At 41.8% G+C, this 19,852-nt stretch overlaps 1 long non-coding RNA gene across 2 annotated transcripts in view; it reads left to right on the top strand.

The window, feature by feature from the left end:
• The window catches only part of LOC148316014 (uncharacterized), a 156,448-nt gene that overhangs the window by 95,474 nt on the left and 41,122 nt on the right, over positions 1–19,852 (top strand). For both annotated transcript variants that reach the window (XR_015840420.1, XR_015840419.1), the window contains exon 2: positions 18,897–18,977. This is a non-coding gene — a long non-coding RNA (uncharacterized LOC148316014). The remainder of the gene's footprint in view (positions 1–18,896; positions 18,978–19,852) is intronic.

The raw sequence follows: 19,852 nt of genomic DNA on the forward strand, positions 1-19,852 counted from the left end.
AGTGGACGAAGAAGAGCACGTTCCCCCGGACACGATCGGTGGCGACGTTTCGCGCGGTTCGGACCGTACCAGAGCTCCGGCCGGCGTGCGTGGCAGTTAAGCCGTAGAGGAGCACCTTCCCCGGGCACGGGCGGTTCCAAGCGGCCCCTGAGTTTAACCGAATGGAAGCTCCGGAGGAGGAGGGCATGCTCGCGTCACAGTAAGCCGAAGAGGAGCACCTTCCCCGGGCACGGGCGGTTCCAAGCGGCCCCTAAGTTTAACCAAATGGAAGCTCCGGAGGAGGAGGGCATGCTCGCGTCACAGTAAGCCGAAGAGGAGCACCTTCCCCGGGCACGGGCGGTGCCAAGCGGCCCCTAAGTTTAACCGAATGGAAGCTCCGGGGGAGGAGGGCGGGCGTGTGTCACAGTTAAGCCGAATTGGAGCACCTCTTCTGCCGGGCACGAGCGGAGCGCGAGGCTGTCAGTTATGAATGAATAAATGAATAAATAAATAAAGAATGCCACCATTCATTTCACAGGGCACACCGGACGGCGTACCAGCAGGTAAAAGTCGGAGTAATTAAATAAATACAAAAAGAATGGTTGGGGAATAAAAAAATAATAAGTTTTAATAATAATTTGTTTTTTTTGTTATAACATGAATTTCACTCTCTCTCTCTCTCTCTCCCCCCGTATATATATATATATATATATATATATATATATATATATATATTTATATATTTATTATATATATTGTATATTTTTTTTAAGCATTTTTGAAGGTGCGCCGCTACTTCGCGGATTTTCAGTTTTCGCGGGTGGTCTCGGTCCCCATTAACCGCGATAACCGAGGGTTCACTGTACTCCATAAAATTTACAAAAAGCGAGGTGAAACACTCAACCAGGGCTGCTTTTTTGAACATTTCTCGAGGGCCATGGCGAGCCATTTCAAAAAAGCTGCACAACTAACGTATAAAATATTGATAAATTTGCTCGGCCTGATGTGTGTGTAAAGTTTCACGAGTTGTCGTTCATATTTAGAACCTCATAATCAGCTTTGTTTTATTGCCGAACAGTGCAATGCCACTCCCACAACTTTTCATGAAAAAGGACGAATTTCGTATTGTGACATCCTCATGGCCGAAACAGTCATCCGAGCATATATGAGGGCGACCTTGTTGAGTTGCACGGAGAAAAACATCCAAGAAAATAACTTGTATTAGCTTTTACCAGTTGGTGGCGCTACTACTACGATGAAAAATAAGTTGGTAGATGTCTTCAGGGCTTAAGTATCCTCAAATGTGTGCAACTTCGAGAAGATAGGATCATCTGAGTCATGTTGCTGGAGCTTTTGTTGCCACAGAGTACAATCGGACTTTTCAGCACCGTAATAGCCACGCCTTTTGCCAAAACGTCACAAAATTCGGCAGAGAGTAAGATCATTGTCTTGAGTCTTTTCTGACTAATTTTCACCGTGCAGTACGTGAAAATTAAAATAAAAACTAATTTTTGATTCCACTTGGCGGCACTGTGTGTATAACAAAATAATAACATTAAGATGTCTTCAGGTCGGGACGTTTTATTTACAGGTGAAGGTTTGGATTTTTAGGAGCATGTGCAGGGGAGTTATTAAGCATTCATTTATTTGTATTAGGTTCATTTTGTCTTCTTATTATTGATATTTGACTGATTCATTAAAAGCAGACAATTATGTTTTAGGTTAATTTTTTACCTGACATGTTTCGGCGAGTCTTTCGCCTACTTCAGAGTGTCGCATGATGGTGTCTTGAGCTGATGTTCCATGAGGGTGTGACTTACCTGTCAAAAAAATGAAAAAAATCAGAGCAGTAAAAGAACAAGCACAACATGAACATTACAAATCAGCAATCACTGACCACTGCAAAAGGGAAAACCACATCATGGACCGGGAGAAGGGCAGGGTCATCCGCACAGAAGAGAACAAACAACAGCGCTGGATCAGAGAGGCCATTGAGATCTGCAAGCGAGGCATAAAAACCATGAACCGAGACAAGGGAGCCTTCATCCTCTCTACCACCTGGACCAGCATCTTGGCGGAGTGAACGGACAGCGGGGGGCGTGACTTGCCTTCATTCTTGTGACAGGTAAGTCACGCCCTCATGGAACATCAGCTGATAAAGGCGGGTCACAAGACACCATCATGTGACACTCTGAAGAAGGCGAAAGACTTTCGTATTGTGACATGCTCAAGGCCTAAACACTCATCCGAGCAAATATAAGGTAGATTTTGTTAACATGCCCGGAGAAAAACATCAACGAAAATAATTTGTATTTGTTTTAACCAGTTGGTGGCGCTACCACTGCGATCAAAAATAAGTTGGCAGCCGTCTTCAGGGCCTGAATATCCTCAAATGTGAAAAATTTCGAGAAGATGGATCATCTGAATCATTTTGCAGGAACTTTTGTTGCCACGGAGAATAATCAGACTCTGCGGCACCGTAATAGCCACGCCCTTCGAAGGAAAGTCACAAAAATAGGGACAGAGTAAGATCAATGTCTTGAGTCTTTTCTAGCCAATTTTCAATCAGATTCGTTAAAAGGGCACCGTGCAGTACGTCAAAATGTAAAAAATGATATTGATTGGCGCAAGGTGTATAACTGAATATAAACATATAGATGTCTTCAGGTACAGACTCTTTATGTACATGTGAAGTTTTGGATTTTTAGCAGCATGTGCAGGAGAGTTATTAAGCATTTTGTCCATTGCGGCGAAGGAAATCTTAAGTGAAAACTTTGATGCCCCGCCCCCGTCATATAGTATTTCGGAAACAAAAAATTTTAGCCCCAGTGTTTGTCCCAGGTCTTCAGATGCTACAGACAGAATTTTAAGGCAATCAGATGAAGCCTTTAGGATCAGGGTGCAAAAGAATGACCCCTGTAAACATGCAAAAAAGGGCAAAAGTCGGACTTTCAAAAATTCATAACTCACTTCCTGTTCATATTAGACGTTAAAATATCAAATTTTTCGCCATGCCCGATGAGACTGCCAAGTTTGGTGAGTTTTTGTGCATGTTTCGGGGGTCAAAAATGCGATCGAACAATCGGAAAAATAATAATAATAATAATTTCTACAAAAACAATAGGGACTTCGCAGCGGTCGCTGCTCAGGCCCTAATAATAATAATAATAATAATAATAAAAGTAATAATATTTTCTACAAAAACAATAGGGACCTCGCCGCGGTCGCTGCTCGGGCCCCAATAATAATTTCTACACAAAGTCCATTGTGGTGACCCGCCCCCTTTTAAGTAAATTCAAAATGGCCGACTTCCTGTAAAACCTAGCTCATTGCTCCAAGAGATTTTTTTGTAGGTCTTGGTCTTATACATACAGTGAACCCTCGCTACTTCGCGGTTCACCTTTCGCGGGTTCAGTGCTTCGCGGGTCTAAAAAATATTCGGGGGCATTGTAGTTTCGCCGAGCGGCACGACGGGGCGCTGGAGCGGTTAGACGGCCGGCGTGCGCCGAAGAAGAGCGTGGGCGAAGAGGAGAGTGGACGAAGAAGAGCACGTTCCCCCGGACACGATCGGTGGCGACGTTTCGCGCGGTTCGGACCGTACCAGAGCTCCGGCCAGCGTGCGTGGCAGTTAAGCCGTAGAGGAGCACCTTCCCCGGGCACGGGCGGTGCCAAGCGGCCCCTAAGTTTAACCGAATGGAAGCTCCGGAGGAGGAGGGCATGCTCGCGTCACAGTAAGCCGAAGAGGAGCACCTTCCCCGGGCACGGGCGGTTCCAAGCGGCCCCTAAGTTTAACCGAATGGAAGCTCCGGAGGAGGAGGGCATGCTCGCGTCACAGTAAGCCGAAGAGGAGCACCTTCCCCGGGCACGGGCGGTGCCAAGCGGCCCCTAAGTTTAACCGAATGGAAGCTCCGGGGGAGGAGGACGGGCGTGTGTCACAGTTAAGCCAAATTGGAGCACCTCTTCTGCCCGGGCACGAGCGGAGCGCGAGGCTGTCAGTTATGAATGAATAAATGAATAAATAAATAAAGAATGCCACCTTTCATTTCACAGGGCACACCGGACGGCGTACCAGCAGGTAAAAGTCGGAGTAATTAAATAAATACAAAAAGAATGGCTGGGGAATTAAAAAATAATATGTTTTAATAATAATTTGGTTTTTTTGTTATAACATGAATTTCACTCTCTCTCTCCCCGTATATATATATATATATATATATATATATATATTTATATATTTATTATATATATATATATATATATATATTGTATTTTTTTTTAAGCATTTTTGAAGGTGCGCCGCTACTTCAGGTCGGGACGTTTTATTTACAGGTGAAGGTTTGGATTTTTAGGAGCATGTGCAGGGGAGTTATTAAGCATTCATTTATTTGTATTAGGTTCATTTTGTCTTCTTATTATTGATATTTGACTGATTCATTAAAAGCAGACAATTATGTTTTAGGTTAATTTTTTACCTGACATGTTTCGGCGAGTCTTTCGCCTTCTTCAGAGTGTCGCATGATGGTGTCTTGAGACCCGTATTTATCAGCTGATGTTCCATGAGGGTGTGACTTACCTGTCAAAAAAATTAAAAAATCAGAGCAGTAAAAGAACAAGCACAACATGAACATTACAAATCAGCAATCACTGACCACTGCAAAAGGGAAAACCACATCATGGACCGGGAGAAGGGCAGGGTCATCCGCACAGAAGAGAACAAACTACAGCGCTGCATCAGAGAGGCCATTGAGATCTGCAAGCGAGGCATAAAAACCATGAACAGAGACAAGGGAGCCTTCATCCTCTCTACCACCTGGAGCAGCGTCTTGGCGGAGTGAATGGACAGCGGGGGGCGTGAATTGCCTTCATTCTTGTGACAGGTAAGGCACGCCTTCATGGAACATCAGCTGATAAAGACAGGTCACAAGACACCATCACAGGGTTCGAAGTTAACTTTAAAAACTGCTTGCCCATAGGGCAAGTGCCACTAAAATTTGCCTTGCCCGAGTGGCCAAATTACTTGCCCAACTTGGGCAAGTGACAATTTTTTTTCTCTTGCCCTGAGTGACTTTTTGTATGACAAAGTGTCTAATTACAAATTGCATGAATTTTTTGTTCGGACAGTTCCCGCCTAGAAAGAATTAAAAATACGTTACAATCATAAGGGTTGCTTATAGAAAAATGTATCATGTATTAACACATTAATTAGGTGTCTGCTGACCCAGGATTATGTTATTGTTATGTTATGTTATATATGAAAGAGAATGTGGAATGACACTGAACGATGGAAGGTGGAAGGATGTGGAAAGATTGTGAATGACATTGAATGATTTGGAATGACACTGAAAGATTTTGAATAATACTGAATGACAATGAATGAAGTAAAACTTTCTGGGAACGGGCCAATTCAAGATAGCTGCCGCACTGTGGGGGAGGCTTTGGTACCAAATTTGGAAAGAGACCCAAACGGTTGGGTCCATTTTATATCAGTGTGGGGGTGAAACGTTGGTCACGTTGGAGAAGTTAGAAGACAAAGTAAAACAGAACAATTAAAATCACTCTTCAAATACATATTGTTTGGTGGGCAGAGCATGATTTACAGCTCACCATTTTATTGCATGCACCAAGCATGTTATACATTTTTCTGTCCATGGGATGGCGTAGTCAAGAAAAATGAAGCATCTCGAAGCCCATTCGTGTGTGAAGTATTTCCCTGCAGGGCTTGGCTGCTTTATGGGGCTTCATTTTGCCATCACTAGTTTTAGATAGTTTTAATTTTTGAAAGAGCATTTTTGTTTTAGTATTAAGGTAGGCCAGAAATGGAATGAAATGCAGAGATAGAAATGACACAGGAAAAATTTGGCTAGAAGGGCTATAATTTTCATTAAAGCAGAGAAGAAAATAGAAACTACAAAAAACATTGATGTGTACTTGTCCACTTTAAGGTAGAACTGGTTGAAGTGAAATGAGTCACAAGATTGGAAAAATAGGAAATAAAATAGAATTAACATGTTCATTTTTGTGATAAGAAATTTGTGATTAGGTGAAAAGGGGAAAAAAAAGAGAATTACAGGCTTTTCAAATAAAACAACCTAATTTAAATTGGCCAACTTGTAAAATGGAAAAGAAAATTCTAAATTATGCACAGAAAGCATGAACGTGTTGGGCAGAAGGAAGGAAAAAGAAAAGAAAGAAAGGAGGAAGCAGTAAGTCTTGTTACAAAACATTAACTTTTCAGGACGAGTTGTGGTAGCAATGGAGGATCACGTGACGTAAAAAGTCAAACATAAAAGTGTGTGTAGAAGGAGTTCTACATCAACATGCGTTTTACTCATTAGGCCGTGATACACTGACAAAATTGGACTTCAATAGAATTAATAAGCACGGGCGAATTCAAACAAACGTCAAAACTTTAAAGGGGCGCATTGTCAGTGATAAGAAAGAGAAAAGATATTGCCAGACCACTTTTCTGTAAAAACTTTCCTTGGGACGCCTCGGTGACCCCCATTAAATCCCTGACCCTTCATAGATAAAGTTGAGGCCCAGTGCCTCTCAGGGCTGTAATTTATGTGGCAGAGAAAGGTCCAACAAGCCTTGGTAATCTTTAAAACAGTATCGTCATGGCCATGGAATGGGTTGTGTATGTTGGAACTTGTGAAGATACACTACAAGATTGTATCGACAAAGCATCTTAACGCACTACCAAATTATTATAAGCCATTTGAGCAAAACAGTGACTGCAAAAAATGACTTCATTAGCCTGGGTTACTGCAGGAACCAGGGCAAAATGAATTCATTTGCATATTTAGTCACAACAATTTGGATTTCGTGGCAGAGAACCACTTAGAGTGTGATTAAGAGCTTTCACTGCTGCTTTAAGGAATCAAAAAATTACATTCTTTTCCCACCACATTCACATTGCACGCCGGCCTAATTGTCACAGGGACACATTATACTGATAAGTTGCGGTGCATTTCAGCCCAGCGTCATTTTTTCCCCGCATCATCTAGGAGGCGCCACACGACTGTGGAGCCGTCCAAATTATCACCAAACCGCGACTTGACCTTCCTCCCGACTGGAGGAACTCAGACTTGTAACACAGACCAGGTGCGCATTCCAGACTGATAAGAAGTAAAAGTGTTTGAGAACCAAGGTCGCAGCCTGAAATCAAACTGACTTTTATGCGATGGGAGTACTAACATTGTGATACCAACGGATAAGAGATTGTTAGGATAAGCAGGAAGAGCGTAGGCGGGTGTGAGCTAATTAAAATTTGGGGTTTCCCATCTTGTATGAGTTGTATGGTTACAATGTGGACTGACAGTCAAGATAAATGTTCATGCGTTCTGTCGACATTGGGCTTTAAAAACCACAACAGGAAAAGAAAAGTTGTGCATAAAGCACGTCTAAAATAGTTATCTGTGAACGCAAAATTCACTTAACAGAAAATGACACAATTACAATTGGAAACTGCCTCGCCTTTATATCGACACAGCGCAGCTAAAAGGGAAAATGAACACACCCCCACACGCACACACACGCAGAAAATCAACTTGACAATTTGATCCCACGCCAGGGAAAAAGGTACCAGTAATTGAACGCACAAATTGGGAGAACAAAGGTGCAAACATTGCTGAGGACAGGATCAGCAAATTGGCAGATGGCAAATCCTGGCTGCCTAATTCATTGATTGGAAAAGTAATAAGAGTGACACACGAGCATAACCATGTGTCAAGAGAGGGGTAGTATGATATGAAATTGTTCCCACATACAGACTTTTCAACAAAAAACTTTTTTTTAGACAGTGTTATTTGTTTGAGATGCAATATTGTTTGGTTGTAATTCATATGTTTTCAAAATGGATTAAGTTGTTTCCGACAACATATGTTGATGCTAAAACAGTTGGAAAAAGTGTTGTGTAATCAAATTGTCAGGTTCAATCACCTAAGCATTCACTGAACATAGGCTAAATGAATGGAAGGAAGACAAGAGTTGATCTTTTACTCGCGAGGAGAACGAACGGAGGTGTGCTCAGTTACATCTCCAAATTCGTTCTGGAGCACACTCCGCCGAGCCCTCTATTTTATTAGGGAAGTCCCTAACAATACAATGTATTTGCACTAAGGGATGAAGGGGGGAGCACCAGCAGGAACATGTAAACATCTCAGACACAAGAGGAAAGACAGACATCAATGGCAGTCATCCACTGATTGAAAAGGCAGATATGCCCTTTTAGTGCTCTGGTACTAAAGTCTCAGTCCTTTTGTTTCAGAGGTGTGTCTCAGCACACCTCCTTTGATGTTGCAGACGTTGATCCAGTCTTCAGGCATCCGCTTCTCTGTGAAGTCTTCTCATCCATATGGTCAAACATGGGTCACGCTGTGGAACAATTCTTTTGCAATACTAATAGAGTAAAATATGGGATAAAATACATCTTCAACCTAACACAAATTATCCTGACATTTGGAATTTCAAGAAGTGATTTGAAGTGAAAATTATGCATTTTGTGAATGATGTTGTAACAAGTGGGACAGTTGTTGCAAAATTGACTCAAAGCGTCATTGTGCATACAGTCTGCAGGACTTGTGGAACGCACTAATGGGACTGTTCAGGGCAGACTTCTCAAGAATATGAGGGAAAAAAAGGAGACAATGACCAGACTGTGTTTCAATCACAGCAATGAGGATAGTGCCAGCCGAAGTTAGGACACTACCCCCTATCGACTCTCAGGTTCATCAGAACCACCAGCGACTGGCACATCAGTCCCAGTCCACATGGGAAACATGTTTTGACCAAAAAGAAAAAAAAAAAAAAAAGACGCAATTACTGGCCAGTGTGTTCTGATCCACAGAGAAATCACGTCCGTGTGGGAGACCAACTCTTCTTCAAGGTGCTGAAACGACTTCGTTGGGACAAGTGAATGCTGAGATGGCCCTCGCCAGATGATTGCAGTGACCCCGACGGCAGCAAAGGTCGCGGGGCGTGGCAGCTGGATCCACCAGTTGCAGTACAAGCTTCTCCGGTTTCCAGCTAAAGGCCGAGCAACGCGAATCCCTCGAACAGGAGCCCACCTGAGTCACAATATCGGACCACACGCACATCGGAACCGCACAACCAGCCACAGATACGAATGTTGAAGCCACAGAACAAAAAGATTAGATATTGTTTGGAAATTAATGACGTACATAAAGAATTTTAGCCTTGATTGGAGAACATTACTGCATTTACATTTTTAATAAAATGAAACAATTATTGATGTTATGACCACTACGAAGAATTTGAAAGACAATATATCGGGATAATTATGGTTTTCATTTTTGTTATGTGTAGTCTGTTCATGTTGCATTATTCTTATGACAAAGATGATTATTAACTGCATGTTTGTTGCCCAAATGTACCATTACAACCTGATTGATGTTGAGAATGACGAATTCGAACTGGACAATGACAAACTCGAACTGGACACTGAAACCTAAATAACACATGGACCCTTTTGCCCCTGCCCCCACACATGCACACACATACACCACACACGAAGATCCGGGAGGTAAAGACGGCTGTCCCCTCCTACAACGAGGCAAGGGCCTCCATCAAGTCGCCGCAGAGACAAGCTCTGCGTGGAGACAAGCTCTGCGTGGAGACAGTTTTGTTATTTTTCACTAGGTATATTGAAGTTTTTTTATGTTTTATTCCCAAGTGACCAACATACCATGAGAATCTCGTTCCACGCCGGAAGGGAGGAGGGGAATTTTGTCCCTACTGAGGGTTTTCGCCCCTCCACGGATGACCACACTGTTGTATGATTTCATTATGATGATCTGTCTTAAAGCCGTAAGGACATGATTTAAACCCACAAACGGGGGAATGTGAGATGGGATGAGGATATGTAAATAGTTTGTGTATTTCTATTCATGTTTTTATACACTATTTGTATCAGTTATAATTGCGCACACACACACAGACACTCACATTATTGCTTTAGCACAAACGCGCACAACTGGAACACACGCACACACTTTAGTTTCGAATTCCTGACTGACTACTGTGGTTGATTGCTTCCTGCCTGCCTGCTAGAATTTCAGACAGACCTCCATTGTCTGCTTAGGTTGCTGATAAAAGACCGAACGGGTGGTAGAGAGTGAGAGAGAGTGCGCGAGATTGAACTGGCAAGACGCCTGCTTCACCTCCTGACTTCCTCTCCCATTCGCGAATGGTCAAAAACAAAACTCTAACTGGTTTGGTCTGGATTTATGCCACCTTCAGTCTAAAAATGGCGTCAGGACGTTTTAAACCTGACAGTTGCCTTGAGATCTCCGAGCTCGAACTGCCCTATTCCCACCTTGATCACAAGCTCCCATGAACCACTGATGGCCGAGTGGTCTAAGGCGCCGCGTTCAGGACCCAGTCTCCCCAGGAGGCCTGGGTTCGAATCTCGAATTTCCCCATTGTGGGACTAATAAAGGGAATATTATTATTGGACAGGGTTGCCTGTGTCCTTCTCGTTGATGTCCTTTGTGGCTCCATTCCTTTTCAGTGCTCCTAAAACAAAAAAGACAAGAAGCCAACTTAGTAAAGCTATTTAATGATTGTGAAACCTTATGGGACATGCTGAAATGTCTTCACACCACAATCCCCTAAAAAAAAAAAAAAAAAATATATATATATTACCGTATAGAACATCAGAAAAAGGCAGGTCTCGGCGCTTGTTCTTGCTACGATGTCCAAAGAGATTGTACTTCAGAGACAGAGGATTTGTCATGATGAACGCCATCATTGTTCTGACACTATCGTCCAATCCACCAATACCTGCAACCATTATAACATGGGTGTCACTCGATCCAGATAATCATCACACACTTAAAAATATTTTGGCAGTTAAACTGGGTATGATAAACGTCACAGGAAAGGAATTGTCGATTAAGTGAACAGCTTCGGTAACGCCATATACACTCAAAGGGCAAGAGCCCAACATTCTACCAAAATGATTATGATTAGGGAGGTAACGATTCACTCAAGCCCCGATTCGATTTTTGATTTTCAGTTCCCGATTTCGATTCGATATTTTAATTGTTTTAAGTTGCTGCCACGTTTGTCTCTGTGCGCTCGTGTGATGCTGCAGCGATCCACAAACAAAATATGTCTATACGTCTTGTGCATTTTGAATGGAACCAAAAAACAATACACGATGCCAAATTGTACTATTATTATGAAACTGCATATGAGTAGTAAAAGAAATACTTGTAAAAATATTTCACATTTTTAGAGCCCCAATACATTCTTTTAAATATAGAAGGGACTGAAATCATGTGAAAATTGAGTCTTTTTCTCAGTTTCCGACTTGGGGTGAACACATTCGGCTTATCATAGTTGCAGTTGACCATCTTGAACTCTGAAGTCTTTCAACTCGGCCTTCCGAATCAGGGTTTTAGAGGTGGGGCTATTTAGTGATACAGTAGGATGGTTTGATCTCTGTAGCTCCAGAATCAGGAATGTACTGGGACTGGGGTTCCTACTTGGGTTTAGGGTACCTAATTTTATATTTCAAGAAATTAAATAATTATTTATAATTTTGAAGATAATACATTAAAATTTCATCATTTTCATACCTGCATTAGATCCTGCAGTAGACTCACAGACTCAACACGTTGGACGTACTCAAGGACCTTCTGCAGCGCCTCTCTTGGTTAGGAAGCTTTTTCTCTGTGACAATCCATGGGGAGGTGTAGATGGTACTTCGTCATCACAGGCTTCAGACTCGTCACTTGAGAAAACATCCCTGCAATGGATGCATAGACACTTGGGCATGAATGTCATTTAACAACAAAAGCTAGAACAAAAAGCTTTGCATTTAAAAGAATACATCTGTGATGGGGAAGCCAGGTTAAAGTGTTAATTTTATAATTATGTAATTAGCTGCAGGTTAGTCTAGTGAAGGTGTAATCACTTCTATTTTGGAGCATAGCTTTTGCTCTGTCCAATCATTGCCTCACCTGCTGAAACCCACATTCGGGTATTTTACAAACCAAAAACTTAAATACCTGTACAGCTCTCATTTTTAACTTATTTTCTCTAACCTTTACCCACAAAATTTGAATATTCAAAATAAAAGTACACAAAGAAGTCACAATTTTTCCACATTAGTTACTTACGTAGTTCCTCTCAAATGCAGCTCAACACTGCATTGAATTAGAGCTTGATAAGCCTACACACAAAACATACAAAGCACATTGTGGCATGATTCTGAATGAGCCAATCTAGCATTTCAACATCTGTTCAACTGTTGGAATTTTAACTATTATCTGACTCTATTAACCAACATTCATCCAACAATTATGCGCGCTCGTTTTGGACACTGCATTGAATTAGAGCTTGATAAACCCACACACAAAACATACAAAGCACATTGTGGCATGATTCTGAATGAGCCAATCTAGCATTTCAATATCTGTTCAACTTTCATCTTGAATTTCTATTATTTAAATAACAGGCAACATTCAACAGTTAATATGTTTTGCTTTACTTACCCAAATCAAACACATCACAAAAAAGCCTTAAATGAGCTAGTGGAGTAGATTGTATTAATTTGAGTGAAAGCTTAAGTCTTTTGGAGAATTTTGGAGAGAGATCGAGGGACACTGTGTTTAGCGTCGTAGGCCCAATGCTAACAATATGTAGCTCGTTGTAAAGGTCCTCATAAAAATAAATAAAACACACAACGCTTATCAGTATTATTAAAAGGGTGATTATAATGTACTTAAGTTTTCCCCAAAATAATTCGAGTACGTACGTTGTTGATATACCTCTGTGTTCTCGTCACTTATCATTTTAGCATACTGTGTTTTAGCTAACGCACCAAGCAGTTTTCCAACACAGGCAACCTTGAAAAATTACAAAACACATTGTAAAGTAAGTCTAAAAATGAGAGCCAGACATTTACCCAAGATTAATTAATTAATTCAATTATCGTTCGGGACTCACCGTGCTTTCAGCTCTTCTGCCGCACCTCAAAGACCGCGTAGCTTGCATTCGCTCCTTTTCTCACAGTTTGAATATGCTGCCTTCAAAAGAATCTGTAATTTTGACAACTCCAACTTGAATCTACAAAAATCAAGCAATAAGGTAGAAATAACTTCAAATATACTTTGAATAAAGATCTTTCACAGCATACAGAATTAATAAAATAACATTAATTAATAATGTTGATTTTGTTTATTAAAAAAAAAGTAACTGTGTTGACTGTTGGATGTGGCTGACAATGCTCGACCTGCCTTGTCAAATAGTTCATAGATGACAATCTTAGCTGTCTGGTATATTATAAAATGTTATCTTGTCCCTTAAGGGTTATTAAGTCACAGTTGGGGGTACATGTAAATTCACAAAATATAACGTCCAGCCTTGTTAAATTTAGCATAGATAAATACATGAATTTAATTTTAATTTTAATAAATCAATCAATCCTCTGTACTGCTTCTTGTCCTCACAAGGGTCCCCGGGAGTGCTGGAGCCTATCCCAGCTGTCTTCGGGCAGTCGACAGGGTACACCCTGAACTGGTTGCCAGTCAATCGCAGGGCACACAGAGACAAGCAACCATCCGCTCTCACACTCAGACCTTGGACCAGTGACCAATCAACCTATCATGGATGTTTTTGGAAAGTGGGAGGAAACCGGCGAAAACCCTAGCAGGCACAGGGAGAACCTTGCACTTCTGTACTGTGATGCGGACTTGCTAACCAGTCTGCCACCGTGCCGCTTGTTCTAAAGAGTCCCAGAAAATAAAAACACCCGTCCCTTAGTCAAAAGCGGAAAAAGTCCAACAACAACCCGACCATAATTTGCATTGTTCCATAAGTTAAATCAATGTCAAACCTAATAAAAGCTGACTTCTGGTCCTCAAAAATCCTACACTTATTTTAGTCCTTTCACAATCTCGCAGCATAGGCTCCATGGCCATGTCTCTATCGTTTTGGCATCCATTGAATAGTTCTACTGAGAATAGTCTTCGGGTGGTTACTATTAGCATAGCATGCATTAAATATCAAAAAGGCTCCAGAACAAATTTTCAAACCCATGCCCGCTTAGCTCATCTATAACCCATACAGGACCCAGACATGGTTGACCAGCTCTAACCTATGCCCACTTATCCCACACATAACCCAAACAGGACCGATAAATGGTGACCACTTCTAACCCATGCCCACTTAGCCCACACATAACCCAAATAGGACCCAGACATGGTTGACCAGCTCTAACCCATGCCCACTTGGCCCATATACAGCCCATATGAGACCCTCACATGGTTGACCAGTTCTAACCCATGCCCACTTAGCCCACACATAACCCAAATAGGACCTATAAATGGTTTCAGTAGTAGATTCAGTAGTTTTTATCATTACAGCATTTTCCCCTCTGTATAATGGACAGACATTAGGAGTGTTTCCTTACACTTAGATACGTTTATACTGTGTATATTTGCATGCTTTTTATGAATGTCTGCTGCTAATGTTATACATTAACGGCTACATTACGCCGCCGACTCTGTGTGAGCTATATCTTTGCTGCTGTAACACCTCAAATTTCCCCATTGTGGGACTAATAAAGGACATCTTTATCTTTATCTTTACCAGTTCTAACCCATGCCCACTTAGCCCATACACAACCCGTATTGCACCCACAACATTTGCCCAGTTTAAGCCCATGCCCACCAATCCCAGATGGCGCCCACATGGAACCCTGTACCATTGCCCACTTCTAGCCCATTCCCACTTGGTACCCAGGAATCCCGCATTTACCCCATTTGGGGCCCAGTTGGACATGTTGGCTGGGTACAGTACTTTTATTCTTGCAGTATTTTTATCATTGCAGTATTTTCAATCATTCAGTATTTTTTTTTATCATTGCAGCGTTTTTATTTATTTCCCCTCTGAACCATAGACAGGCATTAGGAGTGTTTCCTTACACTTGTATATGTTGTGGGCTGTAAGTGTGTATATACATGGGGATCTGTGTATATACGTATATACTGTGTATATTTGCATGCTTTTTATGAATGCCTGCTGCCAATGTTATACATTAACGGCTACATTACGTCGGTGCCACTGTGTGATGTATATCTTTGCTGCTGTAACACTGCAAATGTCCCCGTTATGGGACAATTAAAAGACATCTTTATCTTTAGAAATTGAAGATTCACTTGCGAGGCCATTTTCAACACGGACCTTTCAAGAGAAGCTATATCGTCCAACACTCGGTCAGTGCTGTCTAAGTGCTTTTCTGTATATTGTTTGTCCACCCGTGGTGTCATAAATTATGGTATTATGAGGGGGATTTATTCAAGTAGGACGAAGTAGGACTTCATTGAAGGCCCAGGTGTGAAATGCATGGCCCTCCACTGGTTCAAATAATATCTAAATCTAAATTACCAGTTACATGTGCAATTTCAATATTCAACAATTATCTCAACAAAAAAGGACAATCTGAATTTTTTTTAAATGCACAATAAAACAGAAAAGCCATTTCCGGGTATTTTACAATTCAGTCTTCATTGGGGAAAAAACATTCAACAATTTGCTTTTCTTATTTAATACATAGTTCAGCACAGCAGGTGGCGGACAAGCACCTTAAAATGTCATTCGCCTACACAAGGAAGAAGAACATGCCCGAGGCGCTCCCGTGTCCTCGTCTTTCGGTCAACCTGAGAATAATGTTCTTGAGGATTAAAGTTTATAAATGTAAGTATGATGTGATTTTTTATTTTATTTTATGTTGTTGAACAGTGTTTTTGTTTATTTTATAATTTCGTCATTAAAAGGCTGTGGCGGTTGGAGAGTCAGCTTCGTGTTAGGGCGTGTTAAAGATCCCGATACCCACACTACACCCTCATTGAAGTATATACGAGTAAAATTATTCGAGCGCGCAGCCAAAGTATATTGTCCACAATTATTTGCGGACTTAACCAAAATCCCATTGAACTGGCGATGTTCGGTGGAATTCTTGTGCCCATGCTGAAAAAAATTCTCTTCAAATGTACATATCGAATTATGACATTATGATAAACAGTTGCATGTGTGCAATTTCGGTCACTCTTTTAAAGTCACCTACGTGTTTTGTCCGAGTGCAGCTAGCGTACTTAGCGACCTTGTGTGCATGCGCCGCAGATTGTGAGAGCGCCTCAAATAGTACAAATGAAGCTATAGCTTGTTCCGGTGGGTCTCAAGCCAGGGTTTTTTCCCAACTACCACATTACTTAAGTTTTAATATTACTCTCAACGTCAAAATTGTTACAAATAAATACATAATGATAACGTGCCGCCAAGCTCGATGACATAGGAGGCGGAAGTTGGTGTCGTCACACGCATTGTCCCAATTTTGCAATATCGGTACGCTTGGAACCTGTGCTCTGCAACACCCCATGTACACGTCAACGAGGAACGTATGGTGTAGAGTGTTTATTGCGATTGGGCCATTCTTTGTCACGGTCTTCTCTCTGACAAATTGGCATATTTAGCAGCCAAAATATAATGAGCCGTTGCTGTGATAGTAGTTGCAGCCCAAGGTTATTTTAGTAAACGAAAATGAACTCAAAACTTGAATAGAAAAAAATAAAATTCGATAATGAAAAAAATACAGTGAACCCTCGGTTATCGCGGTTAATGGGGACCGAGACCACCCGCGAAAACTGAAAATCCGCGAAGTAGCGGCGCACCTTCAAAAATGCTTAAAAAAAAAAGTGCGAAGTAGTGGTGCACCTTCAAAAATGTTTAAAAAAAAAAGAAATTAATAAATATATATATATATATATATATATATATATATATATATATATATATATATATATACACGGGTAGAGAGAGAGAGAGTGAAATTCATGCTATAACAAAAAAAAAAAAATATTATTAAAACCATTATTTTTGTATTTATTCAATTACTTCTTTTTGTATTTTTTTAATTGCTTCGACCTTTACCTGCTGGTACGCCGTCCGGTGTGCCCTGTGAAATGAAAGGTGGCATTCTTCATTTATTTTTTTTATTCATTTATTCATTCATAACTGACAGCCTCGCGCTCCGCTCGTGCTCGGGCGGAAGAGGTGCTCCTCTTCGGCTTAATTGTCATGCACGCCGGACCTGCTCCCCCGAAGCGTGTCTCCGTTCGATTGAACTCGGTTTCATTTCGCCCCGCCCGTGCCCGGGGAAGGTGCTCCTATTCGGCTTAACTGTGACACACGCCCGCCCTCCTCCCCCGGAGCTTCCATTCGGTTAAACTTAAGGGCCGCTTGGCACCGCCCGTGCCCGGGGAAGGTGCTCCTCTTCGGCTTAACTGCCACGCACGCCGGCCGGCCTCCTCCGGAGCTCTCGTACGCTCCCGAACAGAGCGAAATGTCGCCCCGCTAGTGCCCGGGCGGAAGTTGTTCCTCTTCGGCTTAACTGCCACGCACGCTGGCCGGAGCTCTGGTACGGTCCGAACCGCGCGAAACGTCGCCCCAAATCGTGCCCGGGGGAACGTGCTCTTCTTCGTCCACTCTCCTCTTCGCCCACGCTCTTCTTCGGCGCATGCCGGCCGTCTAACAGCTCCAGCGCCCCGTCGTGCCGCTCGGCGAAACTACAATGCCCCCGAATATTTTTTAGACCCGCGAAGCACTGAACCCGCGAAAGGTGAACCGCGAAGTAGCGAGGGTTCACTGTAAAATGAAAATGCTCTTTCAAAAATTAAAACTATCTAAAACTAGTGATGGCAAAATGAAGCCCCATAAAGCAGCCAAGCCCTGCAGGGAAATACTTCACACACGAATGGGCTTCGAGATGCTTCATTTTTCTTGACTACGCCATCCCGTGGACAGAAAAATGTATAACATGCTTGGTGCATGCAATAAAATGGTGAGCTGTAAATCATGCTCTGCTTACCAAACAATATGTATTTGAAGAGTGATTTTAATTGTTCTGTTTTACTTTGTCTTCTCACTTCTCCAATATTCAGACAGCTCCGCCGAGACCAACGTTTCACCCCCACACTGATATAAAATGGACCCAACCGTTTGGGTCTCTTTCCAAATTTGGTACCAAAGCCTCCCCCACAGTGCGGCAGCTATCTTGAATTGGCCCGTTCCCAGAGAGTTTTACTTCATTCAGTGTCATTCAGTATTATTCAAAATCTTTCAGTGTCATTCCAAATCATTCAATGTCATTCACGATCTTTCCACATCCTTCCACCTTCCATCGTTCAGTGTCATTCCACATTCTCTTTGATATATAACATAACATAACAATAACATAATCCTGGGTCAGCAGACACCTAATTAATGTGTTAATACATGATACATTTTTATATAAGCAACACTTATGATTGTAACGTATTTTTAATTCTTTCTAGGCGGGAACTGTCCGAACAAAAAATTCATGCAATTTGTAATTAGACACTTTGTCATACAAAAAGTCACTCAGGGCAAGAGAAAAAAAATTGTCACTTGCCCAAGTTGGGCAAGTAATTTGGCCACTCGGGCAAGGCAAATTTTAGTGGCACTTGCCCTATGGGGAAGCAGTTTTTAAAGTTAACTTCGAACCCTGTGATGGTGTCTTGTGACCAGTCTTTATCAGCTGATGTTCCATGAAGGCGTGCCTTACCTGTCACAAGAATGAAGGCAAGTCACGCCCCCCGCTGTCCGTTCACTCCGCCAAGATGCTGCTCCAGGTGGTAGAGAGGATGAAGGCTCCCTTGTCTCTGTTCATGGTTTTTATGCCTCGCTTGCAGATCTCAATTGCTTCTTTGATCCAGCGCTGTAGTTTGTTCTCTCCGGTGCGGATGACCCTGCCCTTCTCCCAGTCCATGATGTGGTTTTCCCTTTTGCAGTGGTCAGTGATTGCTGATTTGTAATGTTCATGTTGTGCTTGTTCTTTTACTGCTCTGATTTTTTAATTTTTTTGACAGGTAAGTCACACCCTCATGGAACATCAGCTCAAGACACCATCATGCGACACTCTGAAGAAGGCGAAAGACTCGCCGAAACATGTCAGGTAAAAAATTAACCTAAAACATAATTGTCTGCTTTTAATGAATCAGTCAAATATCAATAATAAGAAGACAAAATGAACCTAATACAAATAAATGAATGCTTCATAACTCCCCTGGACATGCTCCTAAAAATCCAAACCTTCACCTGTAAATAAAACGTCCCGACCTGAAGACATCTTAATGTTATTATTTTGTTATACACACAGCGCCGCCAAGTGGAATCAAAAATTTGTTTTTATTTTAATTTTCACGTACTGCACGGTGCCCTTTTGACGAATCCGACTGAAAATTAGTCAGAAAAGACTCACTTACTCTCTGCCGAATTTTGTGACGTTTTGGCAAAAGGCGTGGCTATTACGGTGCTGAAAAGTCCGATTGTACTCTGTGGCAACAAAAGCTCCGGCAACATTACTCAGATGATACTATCTTCTCGAAGTTGTACACATTTGAGGATACTTCAGCCCTGAAGACATCCACCAACTTTTTTTTCATCGTAGTAGTAGCGCCACCAACTGGTAAAAGCTAATACAAGTTATTTTTTTGGATGTTTTTCTCCGTGCAACTCAACAAGGTCGCCCTCATATATGCTCGGATGACTGTTTCGGCCATGAGGATGTCACAATACGAAATTCATCCTTTTTCGTGAAAAGTTGTGGGAGTGGCATTGCACTGTTCGGCAATAAAACAACGCTGATTATGAGGTTCTAAATATGAACGACAACTCGTGAAACTTTACACACACATCAGGCAGCGCAAATTTATCAATATTTTATACGTTAGTTGTGCAGCTTTTTTGAAATGGCTCGCCATGGCCCTCGAGAAATGTTAAAAAAAACAGCCCTGGTTGAGTGTTTCACCTCGCTTTTTGTAAA

The sequence above is a fragment of the Idiotropiscis lumnitzeri genome, unplaced genomic scaffold (genome assembly GCF_059441095.1).
Source record: "Idiotropiscis lumnitzeri isolate Australia: NSW breed Sydney's pygmy pipehorse unplaced genomic scaffold, RoL_Ilum_1.0 HiC_scaffold_25, whole genome shotgun sequence".
NCBI lineage: Eukaryota > Metazoa > Chordata > Actinopteri > Syngnathiformes > Syngnathidae > Idiotropiscis > Idiotropiscis lumnitzeri.